A 10,943-nucleotide genomic window follows, 5' to 3' on the forward strand; every position below is an offset into this window, starting at 1 on the left:
CATTTTGCCCATTTTAACCTTCAAATAAAGTATTAGCATCATTTTGACCTGTCACAGTGCAGTTATATATCATACAATCATCAACTTTTGCTCACTCTTTGCCCAAAAAGTAGACACAAAACGCTATATGTCCTTTCATCTTTCAATAATGGCCTTCATTTTAAGACTCAGACAAAATTTCCATTAGTATCTTGTATAAGCCCTGAATTATAGGGTAACCTACAATTAACATATATTAGAAATCGCAGATTGGGAAAGTGAGAGGAAAGGATAGGTAAACATGTAAAGTACATAAAAGCAAGGAAGAAAATATGCATAACTCCAAAGTTCTCCTTTCTGATGCTGATCACATATCCAGGGTTGACTTAATAATTTCCTTCTTACACCATACATTCCATGTTTCCTTTGTCCTCATTCAGCACCTCAGCTTTTGATGAATCTTTACCTGGCAGGGTACTCTATGACTGGTTGTCAAAAAAAAAAAAAAAAAAATGATGGCTATAGAAATTCCACTGAGGGCAGGGAAATCAAATACAAACCTAGGCTACATCTATTTTAGTAGAGATACCTTGTTACTCTTGGTGGGGAAGAGGTTCAATCTAATCACCTGTTTGAAACCACATAAGGGTTTCGTTGTTGATTTTTCTATAGGCAGGTTTGGCATTCAGCTATGTAGCAGACAGATCAGGCTTAATGAATAAAGGCCATATTGTTGACATCATATATAACTCCACCCCTGCCACTATGGGCCCATTGTTCATGAAATCATTGAGCAACAACGGAGGTATCAGGAAGGAGGCTAACTGACACAGCAGCGTAGGTCTTCTCAGCCACCTGAACTTGGGGAACCTCTTACCAGGAGTTACTATCTGCTGAGCATTTATTGGGACATAAATATCGCCATATTTTCTGTGCATTCTGTGAGACCTTTCCACCAACTTCTCCCACAGACTTTGTTATTACCAACATTCTGATCTTCCTACTAAGGGCATGACCACCTAGCTTAATCATGCCTGAATAAATGTGTATCCTTGATCATCTTTCCTATAGAAAAAGTGAACAAAGAAGTGAAATACTCAAACTTCTGCCTGCTTGTAGAATTTCTCTTCACCACTATCCTCAACTACTCTCCTGAGACTGGCCATTGTACTCACTCACCCATTTTTTGGGTGGTGCTACCATACTGTGCAGAATTATTTATAAAGCAGGTCTATTTTATTCTTCCTTAGTTGTCTGGAAGTAGAGAACTTCCCATGAAGCCATACATGTTGATTGAGGAAGAGTTATTAATGTGGCAAAAAGAAGTACCATGAAAGTCTAGGTACATTGTTAAAATTGCAATGATACATTGAAGCTCCTAATATCAAGAGGTGGAATCTATTTTCCCATCTCTTGAATCTGGGCTAACTTAATATCCTTGCTATCAAATAGAATGTGGCAGAAATAACTTTGTTTTGGTTCTGAAAATAGGCCTCCAGAAATCTCACAGCTTCTACTTGTATTTCTTGGAATTCTGTAATCTCCATGTGAAAAATCCTGGGCTAGCCTGAATAAGAGATATATAATAAAGTCACCTCAAATGTTCCAGCTGATGACCTGTGAACAGCTACACAGGTGACTGAGGCCAACCTAGATCATTCAGCTGCCAGGTGACAGAAGAAGACATATGAGCAAACCCAGCAGAAAGATCAGTGAAGCTGGCCCACAGATAAAGACTTACGTGATCTATACATCGTTAGAGATGTAAGATAAATAAATGGTTGCATCTTAAACTGTTAAATTTGGGGTTTTTTTTAGTTTTTTTAATGCTTTTATTTATTTTTGAGACAGAGAGAGACAGAGCATGAGCAGGGGAGGGGAAGAGAGAGAGGGAGACACAGAATCTGAAGCAGGCTCCAGGCTCTGAGCTGTCAGCACAGAGCCCGACGCAGGACTCGAACTCACAGAGTGTGAGATCATGACCTGAGCTGAAGTCGGACGCTCAACCGACTGAACCACCCAGGCACCCCTTAAACTGTTAAATTTGGAGGTTCCTTGCTATGCAGCAAAATTAACTGAGATAGAGACGTCTGGGTGGCTGGGTCTTAAGCATCCAACTTCAGCTCAGGTCATGATTTCACAGCTTGTGGGTTCGAGCCCCACATTGGGTTCTGTGCTGACAGCTCAGAGCCTGGAACCTACTTCAGATTCTGTGTCTCCGCCTCTCTCTGCCCCTCCCCCCACCTCTCTTTCTCAAAAATAAATAAACATTTAAAAAAATAAAAAATAAATTAACTGAGAGTCTTAGTCATATACTCATATACCTCAATCATGTATTCAGAGTCTTATCAAGCCTGAACATGTATATTTTATTTCCATGTTTCTGAGTATGCCCAGATTAATGACTTTGAAAGTCACATAGTAACCAATTAAAGGTAGATCATGTCACACAGCAATTTAGTATCCCATGATTAAGTGTCTATCTCTGCCAGAGCCCTGTAGAAGACAGAAGTTGCTTTCCAAAAGAATCATAGTATGTGCCCCCGTTCCCCCCCCCCAAAAAAAAAATCCCAGCATAACTTTGTCCAGTTTCCTAAAGATTTGGGCATGATTCTCCTGTTGATATTACATAGTATCCCCTATCTCCTAAAGACACTTTGAGCACTACTGGATCTACTTGGTCCTATAACTCAAGAAGCAGAGCACCTCCTGCCTTCTAGAAAGCTTTATGTTTGTTTATCTGGGCCCAACTCAATACTGGTAACAGATAAATGGGTCAGATTAGCATGCACTCATGTCTATCTGTTATTTCTAGAATGCAGAGGCCCAGAGATGCTGTGCCCCTTTCTTAGAGGTGATAGGTACAAGGTGCAGGAATTTTTTCTTCACCTTTCAGGGAAATCTCAATATGCCCCAGACCACTAAACACCTAAAAACTTCCTCAAAATGGAAGATACCTGAATTTTTACGGCCATTATTTTCCACCTTTGTGGCTTCCATATGATTTACTAAGACATCTATCTAGGGTATTTGCTGCATTGTGATCACCATTTCTAAGCACCGTAATATCATTCATGTTACAGATTAGCATCATTCCCTGTGTAATGGTGAGAGAATCAAGGTCCCTGCATGCTAAATTGTGACAAAGAGTTGGTATCATTTGAGGTAAGACAGAGAAGCTATACTGTTATCCATGCCAAGCAAAAGCAAACTGTTTATAGAATTTCTTGTTTTGCTAACAGGTATAGAAGATAAAAATAATCACCAAAGCAGCAATAGCAGAATGCCAGACATCAGCGATTTAATTGGCTTGTTCAAGTGCAAAACAATAATAACAAAAACTACAACTGAAAGAGCAGTTACATCTGATGAAGCCACTTGGTTAAGTTTACAAAAATTGACATTTATTCTCCAAATTCTATCTCTTTTGGGCAAGGCAGGAATGTATATTCCAAATCTCTGAACATATCACTAATCTCTGAAATTTTTCCTAGTGTGTTATATTGATTATGGGTTTCTACCAAACTACCATTTGGTTCTTATTATTGTACCTATCTTTCCAGAGGTCAGGAAGCCAACATGGAAGATTTTGCCACTTTCTAAGTGTGCTTACTCCAACTACTCATTCAGAAGCTAGGAACATAACTAGTGGTGTTTGGGGTATCACTGAACCTATTTTGAAATAGAACCTAAGCCAAAACGCCATTGTTTTACCTTTATAAGCTTCTGCTTTTTACCTCTGTAGACTAAAAAGACATTTTGAATCCTCTAGAATTGGCATTAATTTAGATGTCAAGAAATCACTCAGAATTCTAGGTATTCCTCAGTGCATCACCACATTTATTAATGACCACAACTCAATCTGAGGAAGAGCAGGAGGAGGATACATGATATAAATGTTGGAGCAGAGTCCTTCTTCACTATGGTCACAAATTTTCCTTTACTTAAGAATCACAGGATCTGTGGAGTTGAGTCTGAGAATTGGGTCAGGGGCTATGACTTTCTACTGCGATTATGCCAGTTCAACCTTAAACTCTTTATTCCCTGGTCTAACACCTATAATCTATTTCTACATACAAACCACTATAAATTAACAAAATATTGAAATTCTTCTTGGGTATATGGAACTTTCTAATCATAAGTTATGCTTTATTCTTATCCTCCTGGGTTTTACTAGGATTTAAGTCTAATTATGGTTCTGGAAGTAAAGAAAGGTAGTCCATGGGTCTAAAAGAGAGTCTGCATTTCTTGCAAGGTGAGTACCTGAATTAAAATCACTATGGTGTGGTCACGTAGGAAAAAAAATAGCGATGCTTCTGCTGGCAAGGGAGGCCCAGCAGGTTTGGGGTGTTGATACTTAAATTCATTGAAATCTGCCCAGATTTCTCCTCATGATTTTCAAGTTTCCATTCCTTCTTGGTAAATGCTGTAACTTTAATATAAGAGACCTGATAAGTCTACACATTCACTTTGAATTTCAAATTACCCACTCACAGGATTATATTTTTTATTGGGTTTCAGAAATATTGGCCAGTGGCTACAAGAAATAAAGAATTCCTCAAGACTGTAACTAAAGTCATAGTCTTTGTTTTTTATCCCATTCCTTGAATAACTAATTTAAAACCATGGTATTGAGTTTCTTTTTCCAAGCTTTACATTGCACTCAAAAGAAGCTGGCTCTATTCCACATTTCTTATACTATTTATTTCCACCATGAAGTTTTATTACTATTATTACTATTGCTACATAGCCTACCAAAGTCTTGCCTCCTGAGGATACATAACTCCAGGAAATTAGAAGTGATAATGTAAATAAATAAGTGTTTTGCTACTGCATATTATGGACTATGACCCATCTTCCACCTGCACTGAAGTTGTTACTGCCTCCAATTATAATCCTATGGGAGAATCAATATGACAGTTTCATCCTTAATGTTTAATTATCCCAGAACCAATTTGAAAAAAAAATCTACTAGTTAGAATTCATTCAAAAAATACAAGCCACTCTATTCCATGTATAAAGAATATATCAGGAAATAGGGGCTTATCAGAAGAACTTAGAAGCACAGTTTGGGGAAGCTGACCCTAAAGATCTTACCTGAAGCACCAACACAGAGAGTTTCAAGAACTTTCTGGAGAACTGTTTCAATTCTCAAAAATCCCTCAGAAGTTTGTCCCAAATCTCTCAGTTCTCAGAAGTAAACCAAGTGAGTTCTCTACATCTCACCAAGACCTAACCTTCAGTAATTCATCTGCCCCTGAATCTGGCTGTAACAACCTCCAAAGAATAGTGACATCCCATTATTTTCCTGTTACCAAATAACATGTGAACATCTCTCATTGACAAACTCTAACTTGAAACCACAGAGAAGTCTCTCACTTCCTCTCAACAATGCAGAAGACACCATAGAAGGGGATAGCAATAATACCAAGTTTGCCACAGGCAGCCTGACACAGTAGTCTATCACTTTCACATGATATGCCTTTAAATCAAGAGTTAGAAAATGGATCTCTGTATGCTAGAATTTTCACTGACTCTGCTTCATCGGTCTAAATCTTACCAAAGCATCCCCATTGAACATGGGAATTTTTCTCAGCCACTCACCTTGGCTACCTGCCTTTCCAGTCCAGCCTTGCAAAAAAAGAGTCTGTTAAAAATCTGTTAAAAAAAAAAAAGATCTTAAGTGTTTTAGTCATCCCAGGTGTTAGTGATGTTAATACTATTTCTATGAATTTTCTTTGTTCATTTCAAGCTAGAAAGACATTCAGAAGCTGAAAACAGAAGCTAATATTTGGAACATGGCCGAGTCACATGAGAACCTAGATTCAATTTAACTGTACTCAAGGGCATTTTTTATTTACATAGAGTTTACCTAGTATGGGATATAGGCTAAACAATTAGATTTTAACAGATTAGATTTCCCAGGCAAGGTGTTACCAAGAATTACAATGAAATGAATTGTCTTGACTCATAACTTTACACCTCCTGATCTATCTAGCTGTATTTTTCTCTTTTCCTGAGATAATATTTATCAGAGCATATAAATAAGCCAGAGAATGAAATTTTTATTTTAGAAATAGAAGAAACCAAGAAGACTAGGGAAGATTGCTCACTTTTTAAAAAATACTTTTAGAATCATATGGATATATAACCTATTAAAAATAACATAAAATAAATACAAATAGCAGAAGAGATTTAGATTTGGGTTCAAACAATGTTTTTCTTGTCTGTACCAATTCAATTAGTCAGTAGTGGTAGCTAAGAAAGCTGTGTTAAAAAGGATTCTGAGGTTAAGGCCTAGCTCAGGAGGGGAGAAAGTAACATGATCAATTAGCAATGTCAGACCACAAGCCAGGAGGAGAGATGGTAACACTATACAGTTGCCATATTTTTGACTAGTTATGAAAACCTTGCTAACCAATAAAAGTTAGCACATTTGTCCATACAGTTTTCTCTAAATTATGATTTTATGTCATTCTCAAAAATCACCAGGGAGGAAAGCAGTCCAGATATTATTATTCACATTTTACAAAGGTGAACTCTGAAGCTTAGAAATCTTCAAAGTATGTTGATTGCAGGTAACTTGTTGAAATGATCACTTCTAGTAGACTAATATGTGGCAGGACCCACACCAAAACACACTGTCTGGGTCACACATCCAAGCGTTTTTCTAGTAGTCCATGTAGTATGAAGATAACTGGTTTACTTCTTTTTAGAAGCCAAGAAGAGGCATGAAAGTGACTCTTTAAAGGTATTATAACTATTTCTCCATAGGCTAAGGTTTAATAAGTAAGACGGCATCTAACATTGAAAAGATGTTAGAGCATCACGGGCTCATTCCTTATGTCTGTCCTTTAAGGCCAATGTATTGTTTCATGGGGACACATATAACTGAGGGCTGAATGTTTGACCTGGTGACTAAGAGCCTCAGCTAGTTAAGAAAAGGAGGGGATTGGGGGGAGAAGAGAGAAATAGCAATGCTGACCTAATTTGTGGGGATGGAATTACCCAATTGAGTGTTGTAAAGTACCTTGAAAAAACGTGGTATAAACGCTCACTAATATAACTACCAAAGCCAGCTTCATGTTGTTATGCCATGTCAAAGTTCTCACAGTATTGATCAGACATGCCTTGCCTGCCTGTCCACTTCTGTGAAGCAGCATGTTAAAAACTAACTCATCACCACATCCATTTTCCCACACCTATTCCTGCTCTCCTTGAATTCACTGTTTCATCTTTTTTCACGGCCTTAGCTTCACACCGTATTCAATTATGAAGAGATATTTGGTCCAGTCATCAGCATTCCACAAAATGTCATTAAACCGTAACCAGGTTCCTTCTTTCTTTATGATCAGCTTTCTTTTGTGGCTGTCCTACCTAAGCACAGTAGCTAGGCTATATGCCAATGGCTATTCAAAAAATGCCAGTAAGACACTAACACCTCATAACTGTCTAGTCTTTTTATTTCTGCAAAGCAGTCTCCAAGCTACTCTCATAAAAACTATATGAGAAAGACAGGGCACGGCTGATCACTATGGGCAGCTGAGTTAACCAATACATGAATAGTTTAATGACTCCCAAGTTCCTATAAATATGAAAGGGCGCGAAAATACTCAGCTACACAGTTAGGGCAAATTAGTACAGTGCCTGATAAATCATAGACCCTCAATAATATTAGATGAATTAATCTATGAATGAAAGAAATAATTAAGAAATGAAAGCATGTGTTGGAGCTCTCAGCCCAATGCTCTTTGCACTTCATCATACTGATACCGTATTCTGTATCAGTTCTAACCTGGTAAGATAGTACTTGGAGAAAGAGTGCCAGGTTAAGGTGAGTCCTGCTCCCACTTCTCCACAACTCTTCTGAGCTGAGTAGGAGAAGGTGCCAACAAGCCCCGTTCCTGTAGGATTAATGCTCTTTATCCACAATCCCTCAAGGAATAATGGGATTAGAAAGTGACCATTATTTTCAAAGAGCATTTATTGAGGGCCAATTATAATAACTACTCATATTTGAAAATGTTTTGCCATTTGAAAAGCACTTTCCCATCCATTAGTCCATTTGTTCCTTCTAATAATGCTCTGAAGAATGTATCATCATTATCCCACATTTTACAGATGAGGGAAATGAGCTGGAGGGAGGTTAGGTAAACTGCTCAGGATTATATAGCTCATAAATAGCAGATCTGGTCTTCAAACAAAACCTACCAACTTTGAAATCAGTGTTGCTTCTATTGCGCTGTATAGTTTTTCAAAAATAGGAGAGTCATCTCTGGGATGATTTCCAGAGAAATGTAAAATTCTCCATCACCTCCATCACTTCTGTCTATACTTCCTTGAGCCCTCATACGACCACCTACCCAGACTTTCCCAGATTTATGAACAGGGCCCAAAGCAAACCCAGTAAGCAACTGGTAATATGCAGCCCATGAATTCAACCACATTCACTTCCAATGCATGTGTATGTGATTTAGAGGTCATCTGGTAAAATCCTTTTTCTTTTATAATGCATTTTTAGATGACAGTGTCTTCAAGTGCTATCTTTCAAAAGTCTGTCGTATGCCAAAATGCAAAATTATATAAAAATATGGCAGAACTTAGGGAATTTAGCAGGGAGAGCAATTTAAGGTACATGAAGGCAAGACTGAGGAATGGTAGGCTCCATTTGTGAGTTACTAACCGAAAGGAATGAATATTCCAGAAGCTTTCAGTAAGAATTAGTACACTCACTCTTTCCTGCAAAGACGACTAGGTAACTTTTTACTTACAGGCTTACAAGATGCTGCAAGATGATAATGAATGAGAATGAATGGCTTTCAGAATTATTCAGTTAATGTCTTCCTGTTTTCCACAAGTTCATTTATTTCACATGGCTTTTTTTTTTTTAACTAAGACAAGGTGGGTCTTATCCTTCCCACTGCAGGTGAGAGACACTGGCTCAATAGCAGTCACTTCATGCACTAGAGGATGACCCTGTTCTAAACTTTGCCAGTGTCTCTTTTTTGTTGTTGTTGGTCTGAGTTTTGTTCTGATCTGCTGTGTTTTTGGGTTTTTTTTTTTATTTTTTTGATGCTTATTTTTGAGAGCGAGGCTGAGTGCAAGCAGGGGAGGGGCAGAGAGAGGGAAACACAGAAATTGAAGCAGGCTCCAGGCTCTGAGCTGTAAGCACAAAGCCCAAGGCGGGGCTTAAACTGACAAACCAGGAGATCATGATCTGAGCTGAAGTCGGATGCTTAATCGACTGAGCCAACCAAGTGCCCCTGTGTTTTGTTTTTTAAAGGAAAGCTTGCTGATCAGCAAGGCCCAATGTGTCTTTCTATTTGTAACTCAAAGAATCTCAGACAACCCCTAAAGATCACATTAAGGATGTAGGTCCTCTCTCCCACCTTACCCTAAAGCTTACTGTCCATTTACTTTACAAAGAAAGTCATGAGAGGAGGAAGAAAGAATTTGGGTTTGAGACTCATCACTAGAAAAGAGATTGAGGGTTGGCTACTAACACATGGAAGTGACTAGAAGCAAATAGACCTGAAGATTACCATGTTTTTGAGGAAAATGTATTGTGAAATAAAACTGACTACTTCAGACTTAAAGCAACCTTTGAGTTCTCAAACTGGCACCATAAGCAATAAATGATGGGCAGCCCTCAAGGAGGGCAAACTCCCCAACACCGACCTCACATATGTTCAGAGAAAATGTTCAAAAGGGAGCCACCAAAAACAGTGCACAAAGGAATTTCTCCCAGATGCGTAATTAAGGTCTGATCCAAAACTTTCCCTTTACAAGGACTGCCCAGCAAGACTTCGTAGTTCTTGGGGAACTTTGTAGATGGGACTTACTATAGTCATTATCCTGTTCCTCCTTTACAACGTATATTGGAGATGGAGGGTTGGGTTGGTGTGTCAGTGGGGTTGGGAGGGCAGAAAACTTGTCCTTAGAGTACATAAGTCACCAGATCATAGGGAGTCACACAGGGACCTCATGGGTAGGACGTGCACGATCCAGAGTTCCTGCATGTTGAGTTTGATGCACTGAATGGATGGATCTTTTGGGCTGACTTCCATGAGGCAGGGACAAGTGTTTTCTGGAGAATTGCAGGGATATTTGAAACCCAGAAGAGTGGGCTGATTGACAGAGTGTTCCACGCTCACCACTGTCCATTCCTTTCCCTTCTGTGCACATAGTGAGACTACCTATTCCAGCCACACTTGAAATGGCACAGGGCCATGCTTTGAGTTCTGGTCAATAGAATAGAATGATGTATATCATGACCTGGCTTAGCCCATCTTTCCTGTCCACCTCCCCCCCCCCACCCCCGCAACCTGCCAGCCAGAATTTAAAAATTCTAAAGCACAAAAAATGGCAAAACTACCAGATGAAAGGAATCTGGATCCTAAAATCATCATGTAGAAGGCAGCCCACTAAACATTGGGGTGAGAATAAATTAGCTTCTATTGTGTTAAGCCATGAAGATTTTAGGATGTCACTGTTTGGAACTTTGTGACACCTAATAATACATAAAACTTTATTTTGAATGCTGGGGAAACGGTTTGAATTTTATTCTTCTGTTTCCTGCAGCTCCTGGCACAGTTCCTGGTGCAGCTTCAGCACAAAGCAGGAGATGGACAAAAAAATATGTTTTCAATAAATACCCAAAGACATGAGTGAAGACAGCTACATTAGAATGTTGAAGGATAGGATGGGGATTCCCCCAATCAAATCAAACAGGGAAGACTCCTTAGTTGTTTCATCTGCTCAAGGGGGTTAATATCTCCTTCATAGGGATGTTCTGAGAATGAAATTATATGATAGATGAAAAGTACTTAGCACAATGCTGAGCACAAAATGAGCACTTAGTACGCTGTTCCATTATAAGCTGTGAACTCCACATAAAGTGGTTTCTTAGATACAACAAACCATGTCTCTGAGAACAGAGGGGCAGTTGTTCTCCTGAAATTAAA

At 38.8% G+C, this 10,943-nt stretch overlaps 2 long non-coding RNA genes across 3 annotated transcripts; one reads left to right on the forward strand and one right to left on the reverse strand.

Moving 5' to 3' along the window:
• Positions 1–133: 133 nt before the first annotated feature.
• LOC122204184 lies at positions 134–656 on the reverse strand. The gene is made up of 2 exons (XR_006195538.1): positions 569–656; positions 134–464 (listed from the first exon to the last, which is right to left on the reverse strand). It is a non-coding gene; the product is annotated as an uncharacterized LOC122204184 (long non-coding RNA).
• Positions 657–3,061: 2,405 nt separating this feature from the next.
• Positions 3,062–10,943, forward strand: LOC122203599. 2 transcript variants are annotated; one of them, XR_006195262.1, is made up of 4 exons: positions 3,062–3,144; positions 3,222–3,360; positions 4,157–4,234; positions 10,561–10,943. It is a non-coding gene; the product is annotated as an uncharacterized LOC122203599 (long non-coding RNA). The 2 variants fall into 2 exon arrangements; XR_006195261.1 differs by lacking the exon at positions 10,561–10,943 and adding an exon at positions 4,501–4,549.

The sequence above is a fragment of the Panthera leo genome, chromosome D3, assembly GCF_018350215.1.
Source record: "Panthera leo isolate Ple1 chromosome D3, P.leo_Ple1_pat1.1, whole genome shotgun sequence".
Taxonomy (NCBI): domain Eukaryota; kingdom Metazoa; phylum Chordata; class Mammalia; order Carnivora; family Felidae; genus Panthera; species Panthera leo.